Raw genomic sequence first — 21,718 nt, forward strand, 5'->3', positions numbered from 1 at the left:
ACCACTCTGAATTCAATGGTGAGGTGTTGTGCCCCGTTTTGAGGAAGAGTCTGAGCTTGAAATATGTGTTTTTAAAAATGCAAGGCTGCCACAAGTTGCATATTATGGGACATACTAAATACAAGTTTCCACTCTGGAGAAGGCATTTCTCAGGTCTTTAAACATTTGAGGAATATGAGCAGTTCCTTGTGTCTTATTAAACAAAATGTGTTTTGAAAATATTAATATCTCCACTCTAGGCTCTAGAGTCAGACTACCTGGCTCAAATCCTTGCTTAAATTTTTACTGGTGGTGTGATTTTGGACAAGTAATGGAACTTCAGCAATGCTCAGTTTCCTCATTTGTATAAAAGAGTAATAACAGCAATTACCTCCTACGATTGTATACATTGTGCAGTGAACTGAATGTTTGTGTCCCTCCAAAATTCATATGTTGAAATCCCACTCCTAAATGTGATGGTATTAGGAGGTGGGTCTTTGGGAGGTAGTTAGGTCATGTCATTAGGGTGAAGCCCTCAGGAGTAGGATTAGTGCCCTCGTAAAAGGGACCCCAGAGAGCTCTCTCAACCCTCTTTCCATCAAATGAGGATACAACAAGAAGATGGCCATCTGCAGCCTAGAAGAGGGTCCTCACCAGAACCTCACCCATGTTGACATCCTGTTCTTGATCTTCCAGCTTCCAGAACGTCAATAAATAAATTCCTGTTGTTTCTGAGCCACCCAGTCTATGGTAGTTTGTTATAGCAGGACATACTGGCAAAGCCATACTGTATGCAGGTAAATTTCCAAGTATTATCTATTATTATAATTGTCAGGATAGAAGCTTTACTTTGAAGGTTTGTTTATATTTCATTTTAGTTGATATAAAATTTCTTTGTGTGTGTTTAATGTATATCAGTCTTTATGTGGTCATCAGTTATATTTTTAATAGATGAAATATAAGCCCACTACACTTGTTGAAGTCATTGGAACTCCTTGGAGGCAAAAAATATTTTTGTCCAGTGTCAAACATAGTGTCTGGCACATAGTAGGCGTGTAACAAACATTTGTTAAATAATCAACTGAATGAATGCTAGGAAAGAAGGTAAGAGGAATTCCCATGGGCAACTTTTTATCACATTACATTTTTGAAGGGCCAAATACAAGAGCTATCATTAAAGCATCAAGCCCGCAATGTCTCTGTGTACTAATTTCTGAGTTCCCAGAACTTGTTTTCAGCTACAGTATTATTAGCATTATGAAAAGACCTCAAATTGCCTGGGTTCTCTTTGTTATTTATTTATTAGCATTGTTTGGTTTGTTCAAGTGGGATAGCAGTGGTGTGGGAATTAACTTTAAGCCACTGAATTATTCATTAAAATCTAATGTTCTCATGCAGGGAAGAACAGAAACACAAAACAAGAAACAAATTGCATCAACTCTCAGTAAGCTATTTTTGGGTTTCTGCTGACACCACACATAGAACCTAGGCACCTAATTAACAATAGATTAATACTTTAGATAAGAATAACCTGAACAGAAACTCCTGAAGGTAAAATTAAACAAAAATCATGAAAAATTATTTGGTTAGCCACAGGCCTTCTATGAAGTTTTTAGGCTATATTTGTTGGTATTCATTGTTCATGAACACAATCTAAAATTGTAGATGAAAATATAAACTAAGAGGAGTGAGTTCAACTGTTGACCCTGATTACCCTAGTCATGCAGGGGTTAGCCAGAAACTCTTGCAAAGAGACAATAAAATGATGATTTCAGATTCTGTCACTACAGAACAGGAAGAATAAAGAAATTCCTGAAGATACTGAATTACAATTTTCTGAACTTCAGGTTAGATAAAAAGTTGATGTCTGCCACTTTGTTGACATAGGACATATTCTTAGGTACTCTATATACATTCTTAATTGCATTAATTTTGTTTGGTTACAAGTTTAAATTAACCCCAAATAGTCACAGCTTAAACTAGATAGTTAATTTCTCTTTCACGTAAAGGGGTCCAGAGTGAAGCATTCCTCAATTGGAGTAGATATTCTTGATAAACATTTATCTCCAAGGCTAGGGAGAAACTCGTGTATTTTAAATAGAATTTTGGCAGATCAGGGTGATCCCATGTGATGGTTTTGCTATGTTTTGATTCCAATGAACTCTATGTGGCTCTTAGCTAATTCCAAAACTCACATTCACCCTGAAATAACAAAACTTTGTCACAATTTAGAATATTTTTAAAAAGTAATATAGAATACTATATCAATTTAGGGAAGATGTAACAGAGACATTAATATAAAAAGAAAGCAGGTTCAAAAATATGTTCAGACATACACACACACGCGTGTGTGTGTGTGTGTGTGTGTGTGTGTGTGTATGTGTTCCTGGACCACAAATTGGAATAGACAAAGACATTTTTTTATATATGGTCCTACAATTTCTTTTTTATTGTATCCATTCAACAGATATATTTGCCTTCAAACATCCTAGGTCTGCAATGAGCAAGTCACCTGCATTTTTTTTTTTTTTTTTTTTTTTTTTTTGCGGCACGCGGGCCTCTCACTGCTGCGGCCTCTCCCGCTGTGGAGCACAGGCTCCTGACGCGCAGGCCCAGCGGCCATGGCTCACGGGCCCAGCCGCTCCGCGGCACGTGGGATCCTCCCGGACCGGGGCACAAACCCGTGTCCCCTGCATCAGCAGGCGGACTCCCAACCACTGCGCCACCAGGGAAGCCCCACCTGCATATTTTTTAAGATGTAGTACTGGCCCTAAAGGAGCTCTAAATCATAAACATAGAATTCCAAAGACACATGCTATGTTCCAAGTGGCAAGGGCTATCCCAGAAGTAAACACGGATTGGGGGGTGGTTGGTAGGGGAATCCAGAGGGGCTTGTGGCTTTCTTTGCCAGGTGATAGGAGAGAGACAAGGGCTGCAGAGAAGGGGATCTGGCAGAGCTTGGGAGTCTTGGGCCAAATGGCAGAGCACCTTGCAGCCGTAATTTTTATTCAGCCAGATCACGTCTTTAATCAGCTTTGCCAGCAGCACCTTTGAGGCAGTTCAGCCACCCCCAAAGAAAGAATTCCTAAATCTGGCTTATGGGGAGTGAATAGGAAAAGCCCATCAGTGCTTAGCAGCCAAACATCTCTTTAGCAAGCATGCAAGGCTGGAGCCTCACTGCCAAACGAGAGGCAGCAGGGTGTGACCAAGAGAGACAAAAATACTGAAATAGGCCTGTTCTCACGCCCTCGTCTGCATCCTCATTTAAAAGAAGAAAGTAAACTGAAAACTCTCCAAAGATAAATTCAACTCAGCCATTCATAACTCTCTGCTTTACGCTGAATTTGCTAATATCAATAAGTTGTCTGTGTCCTTTGACATTTTCAGTAATTCAATTTATTAGGAGACTAGATATATCTACCTCCAATTTTCAATTCCATTCTGACCATTTTCCATACCCTCATCACCTTCAGAGACAGCATTACACAGGGACACAGACGTGCACCCAGGCTGAAAACACGGTTTGCTTATTCTTCTACGGATCAAAGCTCTTTACCAAATATAGCTTTAACTCTTGGGTAATGTATGTAATATGTCCAGAATAAGGCATAAGACTCTTTTATAAGAATAATTTTTTCCATTCTTTCTTTAAAAAATCCAGTATAATGTTGAATAGAAGTATCACACAGTTTTTAAACATCCTCTGATTAATCAAATATATGCACACATGTGTATAAATATATTTCATTTAAAACTCAATGTCTGTTTAGATTTTGTTTAATTACGAAATGTTTTAGACACACAGAAAAGTACAGAAAAAATAAAATTGTCACCTACTAGCCACTACCTAGAATAACATTTTGTCATATTGGTTTTTGGAATTCCTAATCCTTCACGCCCAATGATTATCACTGTCCTAAGGCTGGCAAGTGTCTTCTCCATGCATGTCTTTACACTTTTATAACATATAAATACACCCATAATATCATACAGTATTGTTTACTGCAATTTTAATGAACGTAAGTATTGTACTGAACATATTTTACAGCACGCTTTTTTTCTCAATATGCATCCTCATCACCATTTTACCAATCAGACAGTCACAAAATAGTATTACATTGCATTGCAAACAACTTCTCCCAGTATACAGCTTTTCTTTTCACTTTCTTGTGGCATCCTTTGATGAACAGACATTTAAATTTTAATACAATCTAATTTGTAACACTCTTCCTTTATGATTTGCAATTTTTGTGTCTTGTTTAAAAATTTTCTCTCCATAAAATATGATTATAAAATATTCTCATTTTTTTCTCCTATAGCTTTCAGGGTTTTATTTTTACATTTTGGTCTTAATTCATCTTGAATTGATTTTTCTGTGTGATGTAAAGTGGGAATCAAATTGTATTATTTCCAAATGGAAAACCATTTGTCCTAAGACTACTGATTCCACTATCCTTTCCTGTGGCTTTGCAATGCCTTCTCTGTCACAAATCAAATTTCCACATACGGGCTTTCAAGTCTGTTTCACTGGTTTACTTGGCTATCTCTGTACTAACACTATACTTTTTAAAAATATATAAATAACAATATGTAGTAGTGAGATTTTCTGCATCTTAATCCTTAAAAAAAAATTTGCCTGGGCTATTCCTGCTAGCCACATTTTAATTCTAAAAACTAAATGTTTTAGAATCAGTTCTCTAGTTACAGACACACACACACACACACACACACACACATATTGGGATGTTATTGTGATTGAAGTGAATTTAAAAATAATGGAAGGGACTGACATCTTTATGTATTGAATTTTTTTATCCATAAGCATGGTATAATCTTCCCACTTAAGTCTTCTTTAAGGTCTTTGCATAATATTTCCTACACTTCTGCATATTTAAAGAGGTATTCCAAGGTATCTAGCAATTGTGTTATTTTATTTATTTATTTAAATTTATTTGTTTGTTAATTTATTTATTTATTTATTTTTGGCTGCATTGGAATCTCTTTATAATGGTAGTTTTGTTTCTTTCTTTCCAATCCTTAACCTTCTATTTCTTTTTCTCACCATGCTGGAGTGGACATCCAATATAATGTTGAATAGAGGTATCACACATTGTTTTATAATATCCTCCAATTATCCAAATACACCAGACACAAACATACATATATATTTGTTTATTTTAAAGTCATTACCCATTTAGATTTAATTACATGTTTACCATTTCTTTGCTCACTACTGCCACACTCACATTACAGATTCCTTTCTCACTGAAGTATAGCTCTGAGTAATTCTTTCAGTGTGGGTGTGTGAGTGCTAAGCCCCACCTCTTAGCCTTTTTAGATAGTGTCTTTATTTTATTCTCACCCTTGAGGAAACTCCCTTGGGTACAGAATTCTAGGTTTACATATTTCAGCATTTTATGGATATTTTTCAATTGCCTTTCTGCCTTTATTCTTTTTTAATTGGGATATAGTTGCTTTACAACGTTGTGTTAGTTTCTGCTGTACAGCTAAGTGAATCAGCTATACGTATACATATATCCCCTCTTTTTTGGATTTCCTTCCCATTTAGGTTACCACAGAGCACTGAGTAGAGTGCCCTGTGCTATAGAGCAGGTTCTCATTAATTATCCATTTTATATATATGTCAATCCCAATCTCCCAATTCATCCCATCCCCCTTTCCTCCCTTCGTGTCCATACATTTGTTCTCTACATCTGTGTCTCTATTTCTGCTTTGCAAGTAAGTTAATCTGTACCATTTTTCTAGATTCCACATATATGCGTTAATATACGATATTTGTTTTTCTCTTTCTGACTTACTTCACTCTGTATGACACTCTCTAGGTCCATCCACGTCTCTACAAATGACCCAATTTTATTCCTTTTAATGGTTGAGTAATATTCCACTGTATATATGTACCACATCTTCTTTATCCATTCATCTGTCAATGGACATTTAGGTTGCTTCTATGTCCTGCCTGTTGTAAATAGGATTAAAGACCTAAATGTAAGATCTGCCTTTATTGTTGCTGATAGCAATACGGCTCTCAGGCTAATAATTGTTCCTCTGTAGCTAATCTGTGCTCTTTCCTCTGGTTGCTTTTAAATTTTTCTCTTTATCATTAGAATTTTGTAGTTTCACTACAGTGTATCTACATATGGATTATTTTTCTTTATTCAACTTAAGACCTGTGTGTTTTCAGTCTGTAAACTCATATTTTCATTAATACTGAACCTCTTCTTCTATTTTCTCCTTAAATATTATCTCTTCCCCACTGCTTCTTTTCTCTTTCTGGAATTCCCATTAGAGTTTTGTGGTTGTCATTATGTACTCCATTTCTCTTAACTACTTTTTCATATTTGGTATCTCTATGTGTCTCTATTCTTCATTCTAAACCAGTTCCTTAGAAACGTCTTCCAATTCACTATTTCCCTTTTTAGCTGTATCATTCTTATAAGTTTTATTTAGTTATTTTTTTCTCTCTCTTTTAAGTATCTCATGTTTTGCTTTTGGTCTCTAGTCCTTCTTTTATCTCTTAAATATATTAAATATTTATTTTACTGCCTTTCTAGATTGTTCTAGTGGTTCAAATTCTTACAAGGTGTTAATCCTCTTAATGGTGGTTATCTACTAACTTTCCCTCATAACAAATGTTACTTGTATAGTTAGTAATTTTTTCCTATTGTGGACTCATTTTCAATTAAGGAATTTTTTTCTCCTCTGGGAGTCTTGAGCATTCTGTTTTTGAACTGTTGGTTCCAAGAAGATTTATATTTGTCTCTACTGGTTACCTCAAGGTGTTCATTGGTCCAGAATCACATCATTATTATTCTTCAACCTAAAGAATCCTACACAAAGCTAGTAATATATATTTGGCTTCCATGTCTGCGTCTGAAACAGGCTCTTAGTTTTTCCAATAGACCCTTTTTCCCACTCAGCTTTAGGCTAGTACAAACTTTCCTGTCACTCATCTAGCAGCCTTGCCAATGTTCCATATAAGTGTCAAGGCTTTTTCAGTTACAGTATCTCAGTTCACAACAAAAGATCAAATTTACTATATGTCATAATGTGGACACTAACAATCCTAACTGCCAGCTAGGATCCCCTGAGGTATCCGATCCCAAGGCTGTCACACTAGATGTAAGTTTTCTCGTCTGATGACTTAGAATTTCCCTTTCAATTAAAAAAAATCAGGTATTTATTAGTGTATGTGCACAGACTTGTCTGTAGGTTGTGTTATATTTTGTCTTGCATTTCCATCTATTTTTAACAACAGGGGTTCCATACTAGGTTGGTCTGCATTGCTGACAACTTTTTAAAGACAGGGAAACTTAGACTACCTAGAACATTCCATTTGTGAAACTTTTTGTAGTTCTCCCACAGTGCTAAGATAACTTGTATACACAAGCAGAGTCTCAACCACGTGCTTATTAATAACTGTCCAGACCTATAGGTTCATCTCTAAATCCTCAAAGTTTCTTCATAAATAAATGTGTTAGAAAGGCTATTTATATTGTAATACTACAAGTATTGATAATACACTATAGTAGCTGTTCATCTTATGAAGATATTTGAAACATAGGTCTTAGGTAACTGGAAGTAAAATAAGTAAACCAATAAGGATTGCTTCCAACACGTCGTTATTTCCGGGAGAATAAATGGTTTTGGTTGAATATCATTTGTAAATAAGAGACAGACAAGATTTTCTCCTGCTTTCACTGATAAAGTGTCTATCTCATTAAAAATAATAGGTTTTTAAAAAAATTCTAATTTCCACAATTGTCTATTTAATGTAAAGACTCCTAAAAATACTGATATAATTTTGTTATTTAAAATCCTTTCTTTTTATATCATAAAATATGTAACTGTCCTTGTGCCACTCACTGCAGGAACACAAGAATAAATGACAGTTCTCTTGATCAAAGAATGGCCCAATCATAGAAACAAACATGTAAACAAATGATTATGTTTTGACAGATGTAACACTAGAGGTACATGATCAAGAGTCATGGGCTCTTAGAGGAAGAGGATGATTCTGTGGAAGACTTCATCAGAATATCATGCTTAAGCTATATTTTTGAAGGCTAATGAGTGAGGGACTAGAAGAATTCAGTACCATTCAGCCTGGAGTATGAAGTGGGGAATGGTAGGAAAGACAGGCTGGGTCATGGAGAACAACCTTGGATTCCATGTGAAAAATTTCACATTTTATCCTAGAGATGGTGGAAAGCCATTGAAAAATTTTAGGCAGGGGAGTGATGTGGTCAGACTTGTAGCAATGAAGATAAAGGTGGAGGGAATAGAACTGATAAATATTTACGAAGCAAAATCATCAGAACTTGGAGACCGATATAATCAAGAATGTGAGGGGGGAAAAGACAAGTCTCAAGTAACCTCAGGGCATTTGGCTATAGTGATGTAGTGGGCAATGGTACCATTAACCGACATTAGAAAACAGAAGGAGAAGCAGATGTGGGGAAACTAATGACCATTAAGTGCTTAGCAGACTCAAGATATATATCCTTAGTGCATAATAGAGAAGGCAGGGCTAGACAATGAGATTTCTGCATCATTAATATATTGACCATGGCTAATACCACAAAGAAGCTGAGTATATCTGAGGGGAACATGCAGAGTAGAAATGACCTGGGAACTGGATCTTAGAAAGTATCATTGTTTGAGAGCAAATGAATGATGAGATGAAAGGGAACTGTCAAGAGTGGGAGGAAAGTCTTATAAGCCAAAAAGGCAGAATTTCAGAAAATGAGTGTGTGTGCATGTGTGTGCACGTACTTCTAATGCAGGTCCCATTTAGGTATTTCTAAGATATATCTATTCACTATCCTCACTCTTTCTAAGAACTCCTGATGGACAGCAGGGACTCTTTATCTGGAAATGCAAGTATTAAAAGCAAATAGCTAAAACCTTGAAATTCTTGGGTGCAGAATTAGAAAAGAACGAGAGTTTCATTATGCAGCTCTTTTTCTTATCATCCAGCAAGATACTACCATTACTGTTCATAGATATTGTTAATAGAAGAGCTAAAAAGCCATTCTTGAAGGGAAAGACATTCCCTTTACTCCTATAGTAGCCAACTAAATATCCAAGCTATTACACAAATTGAAAACCAGGAGGTAAATTTTAATTAAAAACATTTATAGCAAGTGGAATACCAGCTGCTAGTTTCTCTCACCCCTCGTGAATGTGTTTTGCAGCTGGCCATAATTCTCTTATTTCAATCAGCTTAACCAATAATAACAACTGTTCATTAGGCAAGGGACATTCTATTATCACCCATGTGATATGTAGTTACTGGTAAAGACATCTTTAATTGAATAAGTTTTTAAAAGAACTGCACTTTGATTTGAGGAATCATTGTTTCCTTAAATAGGTAGAAAGTTCCTTTGACCTCAAAAGTATCTCCATCATCGTAAGGCTCAAACATTTCTACAAATTTTCTAATCTATTCATTTAAAACTATAAGAACAACAGCAATCAGAGAAGAAAAAGAAATAAAAGGAATCCAAATTAGAAAAGAAGAAGTAAAGCTGTCACTGTTTGCAGATGACATACTATACATAGAGACTCTTAAAGATGCTACCAGAAAACTACTAGAGCTAATCAATGAATTTGGTAAAGTAGCAGGATACAAAATTAATGCACAGAAATCTCTAGCATTCCTATACAGTAATGATGAAAAATCTGAAAGTGAAATTAAGAAAACACTCCCATTTACCACTGCAACAAAAAGAATAAAATATCTAGGAATAAACCTACCTAAGGAGACAAAAGACCTGTATGCAGAAAATTATAAGACAATGATGAAAGAAATTAAAGATGATACAAATAGATGGAGAGATATACCATGTTCTTGGATTGGAAGAATCAACATTGTGAAGATGGCTCTACTACCCAAAGCAATCTACAGATTCAATGCAATCCCTATCAAACTACCACTGGCATTTTTCACAGATCTAGAACAAAAAATTTCACAATTTGTATGGAAATGCAGAAGACCCCGAATAGCCAAAGCAATCTTGAGAAAGAAAAACAGAGCTAGAGGAATCAGGCTCCCTGACTTCAGACTATACTACAAAGCGACAGTAATCAAGACAGTATGGTACTGGCACAAAAAGAGAAATATTGATCAATGGAACAGGATTGAAAGCCCAGAGATAATCCCATGCACCTATGGTCAACTAATCTATGACTAAGGAGGCAAGGATACACAATGGAGAAAAGACAGTTTTTTCAATAAGTGGTGCTGAGAAAACTGGACAGGTACATGTAAAAGTATGAAATTAGAACACTCCCTAACACCATACACAAACATAAACTCAAAATGGATTAAAGACCTAAATGTAAGGCCAGAAACTATCAAACTCTTAGAGGAAAACATAGGCAGAACGCTCTATGACATAAATCACAGCAAGATACTTTTTGACTCACCTCCTAGAGAAATAGAAATAAAAACAAAAACAAACAAATGGGACCTAATGAAACTTAAAAGCTTTTGCACAGCAAAGGAAACCATAAACAAGACCAAAAGACAACCCTCAGAATGGGAGAAAATATTTGCAAATGAAGCAACTGACAAAGGATTAATCTCCAAAATTTACAAGCAGGTCATGCAGCTCAATATCAAAAAAACAAACAACCCAATCCAAAAATGGGCAGAAGAACTAAATAGACATTTTTCCAAAGAAGATATACAGATTGCCAACAAACACATGAAAGAATGCTCAACATCATTAATCATTAGAGAAATGCAAATCAAAACTACAAGCAGATATCATCTCACACCAGTCAGAATGGCCATCATCAAAAAATCTACAAACAATAAATGCTGGAGAGGGTGTGGAGAAAAGGGAACCCTCTTGCACTGTTGGTGGGAATGTAAATTGATACAGCCACTATAGAGAACAGTATGGAGGTTCCTTAAAAAACAAAAAATAGAACTACCATATGACCCAGCAATCCCACTACTGGGCATATACCCTGAGAAAACCAGAATTCAAAAAGAGTCATGCACCACAATGTTCATTGCAGCTCTATTTACAATAGCCAGGACATGGAAGCAACCTAAGTGTCCAAAAACAGATGAATGGATAAAGAAGATATGGCATATATATACAATGGAATATTACTCAGCCATGAAAAGAAATGAAATTGAGTTATTTGTAGTGAGGTGGATGGACCTAGAGACTGTCATACAGAGTGAAGGAAGTCAGAAAGAGAAAAACAAATACCATATGCTAACACATATATGTGGAATCTAAGAAAAAAAGCATGGTCATGAAGAACCTAGGGGCAAGACGGGAATAAAGACACAGACCTACTAGAGAATGGACTTGACAATATGGGAAGGGGGAAGTGTAAGTTGTGACAAAGTGAGAGAGTGGCATGGACATATATACACTACCAAACGTAAAATAGATTGCTAGTGGGAAGCAGCCACATAGCACAGGGAGATCAGCTCAGTGCTTTGTGACCACCTAAAGGGGTGGGATAGGGAGGGTAGGAGGGAGACGCAAGAGGGAAGAGATATGGGAACATATGTATATGTATAACTGATTCACTTTGTTATAAAGCCGAAACTAACACACCATTGTAAAGCAACTATAAGAACATCTTAGGCCGCATTAAACAAAACTAAGAAAAACATAACAAGAAGGGGGCTTGGGAGAAGCTGAAGAGTGTATACAAGGATGAATCTGATGCAATATTTGTGGTGTTTCTTAAGACCATGTTACTACAGATATTAGCAACCTCATTCATGAATGCAAAACACCACTGAGTCAGGGTCTAATCACAGCTTTTTGTTTGTTTGCTTGTTTTGTTTTATTTACAGAGTTGCCAGTGTTTCTGTGCCTTGTAAGACATTCTATTCTAGTTAGTGAAAAACAGAAAAGTCAGACAAGAATTCAATGAAATGAACAGAAATTGCTTAAACCAATGACACACATTAGGAAAAGGAACTCAGCAAGTTTAAGACATGCATTAAGAGAGGAAACTGGTGATTCACTTGAAGGGGACCCACAGTAGAGCCTGCTGCTCAGAGCTTTTTGGGTGAAGGCAACGTTGCCCTGTTATTTATACAGATCTGATTAGTATGATTTAATAACGGAAGGAAAAACTCTTTTCTTCAAGAAAAATATACAAAACAAGCAAGTATATATATATATATATATAAAAAACAGATTCTAACAGAGTTCATGGTCCTGTTGTCAGGGGAGACAAGAAAAAGCTGAATTGAAACTTTATTCCCATAAACAGATCAAAAGTACCCATAAATGGGACACACTGATGATTTTCAGTGTGTTGAGGGTTCCTTTGATATACTACTTTCTAAAAATGTTCCCAGCTTCCACTTATTAGAAACTATTATTTATGGAATTCAACTAGATACCAGAGGTCAACTTAATCCCTTGTTGTATTTTCCAAATGTCTTACAAATTAAACTTTTTTTCTTACTTGAAGCACCGAAGGGATTATAAAAAGAACACCACCCAAAATGAATAAAAAAATTTTTCTGACTTACATGTACCTTTTAGCTAAAACAGAAAACAATGAAGGATATTTTAAGGTAGCTTTCTTTTCCTTTGTATTTAAGTATGATGCTTCTTATGAAGGAGCAACCTTTTTTAAAATGAAAGGAAGTAGACCCGAATTGTAGAGGATGAAAGACAGAAAGCCAGAAGAAGGAGGCTGGGAACTGAACCATCTGAGTCTGAAGCACAGACTTTACTTTGGGGGGGGGGGCCTCAAAGTATTTCTCTTTTTTTAAATTTTATTAAAAAAATTTTTTTTGATTTCCACTCCCATTTTATTTATTTATTTATTTTTGAGTTAGTCATTGTCTAATTACTCTTTTTTAAATTAATTTTTATTGGAGTATACTTGCTTTACAATGTTGTGTTAGTTTCTACTGTACAGCAAAATGAATCAGCTATACATATACATATATCCCCTCCTTTTTGGATTTCCTTTCCATTTAGGTCACCACAGTGCATTAAGTAGAGTTCCCTGTAGATAAATAATGGCTACCTATTTTATACATAGTATCAATAGTGTATGTATTTCAATTCCAATCTCCCAGTTCCTCCCACCGCCCCCCGCTTTCCCCTTTGGTATCCACATGCTTGTTCTCTACATCTGTGTCTCTACTTTTGCTTTGCAAATAAGATCATCTATACCATTTTTCTGGATTCCACATATATGCATTAATATACGATATTTGTTTTTCTCTTTCTGACTTACTTCACTCTGTATGACACTCTCTAGGTCCATCCACGTCTCTACAAATGACTCAATTTCGTTTCTTTTTACGGCTGAGTAATATTCCATTGTATATATGTGCCACATCTTCTTTATCCATTCGTCTGTCAATGGACATTTAGGTTGCTTCCATGTCCTGGCTACTGTAAATAGTACTGCTATGAACATGGGAGTGCATGTATCTTTTTGAATTATGGTTTTTCTCTGGGTATATGCCCGGTAGTGGGATTGCTGGGTGATATGGTAGTTCTGTTTTTAGTTTTTTAAGGAACCTCCATACTGTTCTCCATAGTGGCTGTATCAATTTACATTGCCACCAACAGTGCAAAAGGGTTTCCTTTTCTCTACACCCTCTCCAGCATTTATTGCTTGTAGATTTTTTCGATGATGGCCATTCTGACTGGTGTTGAGATGATACCTCATTGTAGTTTTGATTTGCATTTCTCTAATAATTAGTGATGTTGAGCATCTTTTCATGTGTTGACCATCTGTATGTCTTCTTTGGAGAAATGTCTGTTTAGGTCTTTGGCCCATTGTTGGATTGGGTTGTTTGTTATTTTGATATTGAGCTGCATGAGCTGCTTGTATATTTTGGAGATTAATCCTTTGTCAGTTACTTCGTTTGCAAATTTTTCTCCCATTCTAAGGGTTGTCTTTTCCTCTTGTTTGAAGCACAGACTTCTTATAGCTGCTCTTTCACCTTCACAAAGACCCCACTCAAGCTCTGAGGTGGTCAGTTGCAAAAATCTGATTAAATTTGTAGCCAAGAGTCTTTCTCTTTACCAGTCTTTATTTTAAGGGAGGGAAAGGGACTTGCTTCATTTTCTATTTCCAAGTAAAATGAATGACTCTAGATGACTTTAAAGGATTCTTCTTGCTCTGATTTTCTTCTAAAACACTGAGTGTCTCCACTTGACTGGCTGTACTAAATTTACATGGCAGGCACTGAAATAGTAAGTCAGTCAGTAAGCCAAATTTACTTCTAAATGGGCCAGAAACTTCATTTTAAAATAGACGAGAATTGGCAGGAAATAGGAGTGAAGTCAGTGCAATTTATAAAGAAGGGCATCTGATGTTTTTTTAAGATGAAAGTGGAAAAACAAAATTAAGGGGAATGAGACAGAGGAAGAACTTGTGACAATGGGATGCTTTTGTTATTTCATTTATATGCTTAGAATAACTGACTTGTTTGAAGCAATCTGACTTTATTTTTAGTGCAAAGAAAAAAATACAAATTTAGGGCTTTGAGATGGTAACTTAACAAGCAGAAATGATGACAAAAGAATTTTTCAGTTTTTCTATTAAATTTGGCTTGACCTCCCCGTTGAGACTATTTACTGGCTGCTGTGTAATCCTCATGTTGATAAAGGGACATGCTCATGATTTTCTGATCCGATCAGGACAGAATAATTAAAGTCTGCAAGTACAAGTGGTTATCTCTGCTCTAATTCCATAAACACCAGGGGGATTATCAATTAAAGATGTCCTCTCAATCTGCTATGAAAAAATGTACGTGTTGGAAGCCAGCTGAATTTTGATTATACCAAATTCCCTGTTTCCTACACTCTCTTCCACAAACTGTTTTTCAACCTTGGATGAACTTTTATAAATATGCCACCCATCTTGATTCATGAAATTGTAAGCAAACCATAATACATGGAGCAATGAGGGATATGATTGTGTCATAAGGCTATACATCTCCTGTTATCAGATTAGTTTATACGACATTAAAGATCTGTTTTTTTCCTGTCTCTTTACATGTTTATTTTCTTTTAAACCAACTTGGACCTGCGTGGCTTGTGTCTACTTTAGCTCTATCACATTTATCCTTTAACTGCATTGTTTCAGAAAATGCAAACCATATTTTAAAAAGGGTACTCATAGAACTTCTGTAAGAATTTTCTTAATGGCTTAGCAGAGAGAAAGAGGAGGGAAAAAAGAAAAAAGAGGTCAGTTAGAAAAAAAAATCAAATCATTCCTCTGTTTTCCTTTCTTACTTCTTTCTTTTCCTTCTGGCTTCAGAGACTGTGGCAGGTAAAGGGGCTCTTAGATTTGTTTTTCATATAACTCATTCTTTCTGAACCTTGTACAAGCAAAAAGTATATTTTACTCACTCACTAGTAGGAAAAATATCTTTTTTAAAAATTATTTATTTATTTATTTATTTTTGGCTGGGTTGGGTCTTCTTTGCTGTGCACAGGCTTTTCTTTAGTTGCGGCGAGCGGGGTCTAATCTTCATTGCAGTGAGCAGGCTTCTCATTTCGGGGTCTTCTCTTGTTGCGGAGCACGGGCTCTAGGCACACAAGCTTCAGTAGTTGTGGCTCGCAGGCTCTAGAGCGCAGGCTCAGTAGATGTGGTGCACGGGCTTTGTTGCTCCGCGGCATGTGGGATCTTCCCGGACCAGGGCTCGAACCCGTGTCCCCTGCATTGGCAGGCGGATTCTTAACCACTGCGCCACGAGGGAAGTCCCAGGAAAAGTATCTTGATTCATGTTCTGTCATGAAGTATTTAGTGATCTTATGTTATTTTAATCTAGTTAATAACCAGAGGTTCATTGTTTTATATTAAATACAAACTAAATATTTCTGGAATGTTGGACTCACAGACTGCAATTTTCCTCTCAAATCTGCAAAAGGGTAAAGGAAAGAAAAAGATAGTTGGGGAGGAAAAAATAAATTGGACACCAGACACATACAGATGGCAACATTTACTGTGTACACTGTTTGCCTGGCATAGTGCTAAGCACTGAGTGATGAGGGGAGGGTTACGGAAAATTGAAACTGTCAAGGAGTTGACCTCCGAGCCGATGAGATAGATATATTCATCTTGATTGGCTGAAACACCCATGCACCAATGAGAGGTGTTGTTAGTAAGGACTTTGGGAATTTAAAGTTTGGGGAAATCAAGAGTGAACCCTGGTGGTATAAGAAGATCACCAAGAAGTATTGAATAAAGGAGGGATGATTGTGACTGAAAAGATTATCATTATTTTCCTATATGCAAAAGTGGAAAAGATGACATTTTGGGTGAAGAAAAGTGAAAATCAAGAGTATGGCTGAATCAAAGAGTTATAAAAACCAGGCTTGGCTGGAGTGAAGCATTTGGGCTGGATCAGCAGAGTAGATAAGAAAAAAAGAGAGTGAAGAGGGATTTTGGAGGACTTTGAAGGTCAGGTAAAGGGGTCCTGGGAGAATTGGGTCTGAAACTTGTCTTTGTGGGTGGTGGGCAGTTGCCAAGGGGAAAAAGTCACCTGGAGATGTCAGATTATTGAATTAGGAGATACACTGTGTTATTCAGACAAAATTAAGGAAGTGAATTACTCCAAAGAAATTTGGTCTTCTGAATTTCTTCCCTTGCATATGCTGAGGCTCTTTAATAATCAGTTGATCTGAATTTATTTAATCAATAACTGTTAGTTGATATCACAGTAAATTAACATGTGTTGAACAATCTACTGTATGCCAGAGTTCTTCATATAATCCTCACAACACCATTTGGGATGCTAGCATACACACCTACGTCATGCTGGCTGTACAGACGGTTAACCGATTGCTAGCCCAAGGTCTCAACACTTAAGGGATGAGCAGGACTTGACCCCAAGTCTTCCAAATGAAAATTTCATTCTCTTCCCTCTGTTTCACTCCATTTATAATCTGTGCCAGGCACTGGGCTGGGTAATTTTTTATTTTAAAAACAAAGCAGCGTTGATGCACAGTTACATATTAATATTTTTTTACCTAGAAACATCTCCATATACTTGGAGACAAACAGTAGTAATTTTAGGATTTTTAGTAATTCCCCAAAATCAAGAATAAGGCAAACTTTCAGATACTTCAAAAAATAACCAGTAAGAAATTGAAAGGTTTGATAAATGAATACCCATTTAAAAATTTATTAAGTGGCATGTTTTATAGAAATTATGTTTTCACTAAAAATGGAAATTCTGTTGTTTGTCACATATTTTTTTTTATTTCATAAAAGAATTATACTAGGGTATGTAATATGTCTGACTCATTCTTAAGAGTTGGATTCTACAAAGCATAAAAAGTTTATCAGAATTACTTTTATATATTCTCACATAAAATTAATCCAATTTTTTCCAAATGTAGAATTAACATAGATAAAGTTATGGTGAATGTTTAATAATTGACTCTTTGGGAAAATGTACTGAATTATAGTATTTGCCTATTTCTGTAGGGCAATGGCCTACAGAAGCCACTAGAGGGATCTCTTTTCAAGATACTTGTATTTTTCAAGCCACTAGAAGGATGTCATTGAACACAAGTTGGGAAGGGATGCACAGTGATAGCACACCATTATATGGCATGTTTACCACACAGATAAAATAGATATAAATAACCTCAAGAGCACAGATAATAGTAAAATTCAGTGAAACAATTAGGAAGTAATGAGTTTTGAGTATTGACTCGGTTTAAATGTAATTTATTTAATCATATGTTCCTTTTCATCTATTTTTTGTTATTGGCAGTATTTAACAATCAGATCTCAAAATTCCTAAAACTTTAACAATTGGCTCTTGCAAGCCAGTATAAGCTGGCTTTAGCACACCACTGGGAGAGCAGGAAAAAGAAAACAGGCATCAAAACACACAGGAATATTTAGGTAAAGACAAAAACTTCATGACTCTATGTGAGTCATGTGCATGGTGGGTCAATTAGATATTTATTAATATTTATTGGGAAATTACTAAATACTAGGCAGATCTTTATGTCGAATTTCTTCTTCATTCTTCACAACCATCTTATAAAGCTGTACCACTATTATTACTTTTTGAGACAGGAAACAGGCTTGGAGAAGGAAAACAACTTTTCTGGTAGGAAAGCACAGATCAACTCCAGTTTTGACTCAAATGCCCCTGCTCTTAAAAAAGTATATACCACCCTGACGCTTCAGTGAAAACCTCACACCCTTCAAAGGCTTACAACCCACAAAGCCACTCGGAGCTCCAACTTAAAAGGGCAGCGGATTTGTTCCTCCATCAGGAAGGTCTTGATTAGCAAACAACATATGTAGTAAGTAGACTATGAAGATGGAAACAAACTCTTCCACCTAAATTCTAAGAGTGCACACACTGCTCAGATCACTACATTGTTTACTTTCTGGGATTTTCAATTTCCAAAGAAATAAATACAATCCAGTAAGGCTAGATGCTTTTCCCCCCCCCCCCATTTTTCTATATTTCCAATGATTGTTCTAGGAAGAGTGGGCTCAGTTCTTGTCTGCCTGTCAGAGTGATTAATTAGATTTAATTTCATGCTGTCTTCTCTCGTCCTGTCCCTGCCCCTGGTGACTAATAACTTCTCTACAAAGTCCAAACAAATGGCCACAGTATCTAGTTTTTATTTTTGGAAGTTTTCCCCAGCCAAAACGCATAGAACCTCTTCACAGGCAGTGGTTTAGAAATTCCTGGCCAGGATTCCTGCTCTTAACAGCCGCACTTGATATGCCTAGATGGCCCGTTGACTGATACCCTGGGGTGGCATCACGCCAGCTCAAAAGTTGTCAGGCTATTTGAATCAAGAATCAGCACGGGGCAATGATATATATAGACGGTCAGCCTACAAAACAGCTCCACGAGGGGCCGTATCTTCTTCAGGAAGTACCTTTGTGCCAGCACTAAAGCATTAACACCACATGGCTTTTTCTACACTTGACATCTGTGGACACTTAGAGTGTGTGACAAAAGGAGGAAGAGGATGAGAGTAGAAAGGAAGACAAGGGAGTTTATAGGTGAAGCTAGCAAATCAGAGAAGGATGAATGGCAGCTGGGGATCAGGAGTCCATTAGGACCCCCCCCCACCTCACTGGCTTTTTTAGCATGAGGTGTGAGCACTAACTACAGGCAACTTGTTTCAAGGTAGAGCTTAGCACAATTGAAGTAAGAGGTCAGGAATGAGCAAGTCATATCTCTGTTTCTAGCCATGCACCAGACCGCCCCCCACAAAGGGTCCATGAGTCATATATGCCAAGTGGCCACCAGGTGAAACCTTAGGATAGGACACAGCCCCTTCCCAAAGAGTTAAATCTTACGAACCCAGATCTCTGCATCTCAAGGGGGCAAGGGAACACGGCTGTTCAGACAATTCCAGACATCCAGACAAGCTTGACATAGCTTTAATAAATTCATCAGGGAAATGAAGATGTCTAGGAATCTAAATATGTGTGTGCGCATGGGAGAACTTCAGATTCGAGATTTGTGGGACTGAAACTCTGCCCTGTCGCTTATTTAAGGCTCAAGAAGGTTAACAACTGGCCCAGTATCGTTTTACAGATAATCCTCAATTTCCTCAACTGTAAACTTAGAATAAAATTAAAATACACTTCGCAGCGTTGCTATTAGGCTCAAATGAGATGATTTATGCAAAACACTTTTTGAATGGCAAAGCCCATACGAATGTATCATTGGGGTTATTTTAGGGGCAGCTCACCCCTTTGTAAAAATGAGTTACAACACTAATCTCCATTATCAGTCATTTTTAGAAATCATATATAAAACATACTTTATAAATTGTGACTCCATTATTAGCACTACAATTGTTTTTAAATTGGTAGTGTTTTAAAAGTCATCTTGGGGGGCTTCCCTGGTGGCGCAGTGGTTGAGAGTCCGCCTGCCGATGCAGGGGACATGGGTTTGTGCACCGGTCTGGGAAGATCCCACATGCCGCGGAGCCTGCGCGTCTAGAGCCTGTGCTCCACAACGCGGGGAGGCCACAGCAGTGAGAGGCCCGCGAACCGCAAAAAAAAGTCATCTTGGGATACTGTATCTTCAGACTAACAAGGAAGTCACTGTATTTCTAAAAAGTTACCTCACTGAGTTACCTTCAGAACCTATGTACAAAGTGAAGAAAAAGTCAGCCTCAAAAATCACTGCTCATTTATGACCCAAAATAGTATCTGCTCTATTTACCTGATATACTCTGAATGACTTTAGGCTCAGATATGAAATCAAGTTCATCCTTAAGGAAGATGTTTGTATCACGCTTCATAGCAAGAATTTCACATAACTTCAGCATTTGAACCTCCACAGTTCTGTAGGGTAGGCAGAGGCATGCTTACAGACCTTGTTTATAAAGAAACTGAGGGTCAGAGAGATGGAGTTCTGATGCAAATTCTGATTTCCTATCTCAAAAGGAATTTCTTATTCTAGGGAGAAATTTCCCCCTATTCTTTAGGTTTGTTCCCACTGAAGTCCTCAAATCATTAAGTCAGTTCTAAAGTTTAGTTGCAAGAAATATTTTGAACAATGGTAGCACCACGGGAATATAAGCACCATCCCTCAGAGTACCCATATTGAATTACTAACATTTCACAACTGTGTCCTGATATATTAATTTAAAAATCAGTCTGTTGGGGTTTTTTGTTCGTTTGTTTAATCTCAAAGACATCTTACACATTATCTATTTCTAAATCTCTCATTTTTAGAAGAAACTGAGGCTCAGAATGTTTAAGGGTCTCAAAATATTCATTGGTGTTTAGATGAATTGCCAAGGTTACACAGCACCTCAGTATTAAATCATTAGGAAACATACAATAAACCCAGATTGGCTTTTTAGAAGACAAAAACGATATGGTGGTTTTTAAAAGAAATGCTGCCATATGTAGATGGCATTCTGAGTGTGAGATTATTTTCAAATTTTGAACTTATTTTCCAATCTTGAAAATTCACTCTAGATTGACTCTATTTCTTCTTAACATGTCAAAATTAATTCCTAGCAACACAGTGTTACTTCTTCAGGGAAGCCCTCATTCTCTCCTCCAACCACTATAAATGGTTTCTTTCTGTGTGTTCCAGTAGTATTTATGGTTTATGACTAGTTGTTTTTTTGTGTCAAACTCCAGCTTACTGGGAGCTTCTTAAGGGCAGGGGCCCTTACTGGTTCCTCTCTCTCAGCACCTAGCATGATGCCTGGTACATAATAAAGTGTGTTCAACAAATTTTTGATGAATAAATTAATGAATGCAGAAATTTTAAGCTGTAAGACAGTGTAAATAAACAAGAAAAAAGTTTACACCCTGTTAACACAGATCCGGCCTGATCAAACACTTATCTGTTTACTATTGTCTCCTTATCTCAGGAAAATATCAGGCTTTTTGATTCTGAGTATTCTGAGGAGCATACAGTCATAGCCACCTCTGAAGGACCTGGGTTGAGGACACTGCCGTGAGGATTATTGTTATTACTTGAATTATTTTTAGTACTTCTATTTAGTTGAATGCATTCCTTTGTGGGGAATTTAAAGTGCTTCATTCGCATGTCCTTTAAGTGTCACACTCCTGTGAGCTGGGTAGGGACAGAATTATCACCTTATTTCATGAATGAGAAGGCTGGAGAAGCTTGACTCATTCAAGGCCACTCAGGTGGCTTTTAGGAGGGTGATTAGAAATACTTTTCTTATTCTTGGTGTTTCTATTGTCTGGAACTGCCACTAGCTTTAGCATT

Source organism: Delphinapterus leucas, chromosome 11 (genome assembly GCF_059928025.1).
Source record: "Delphinapterus leucas isolate spDelLeu-1000000601 "Yukka" chromosome 11, BTC_Dleu_Yukka2, whole genome shotgun sequence".
In the NCBI taxonomy this organism is placed as follows: Eukaryota; Metazoa; Chordata; class Mammalia; order Artiodactyla; family Monodontidae; genus Delphinapterus; species Delphinapterus leucas.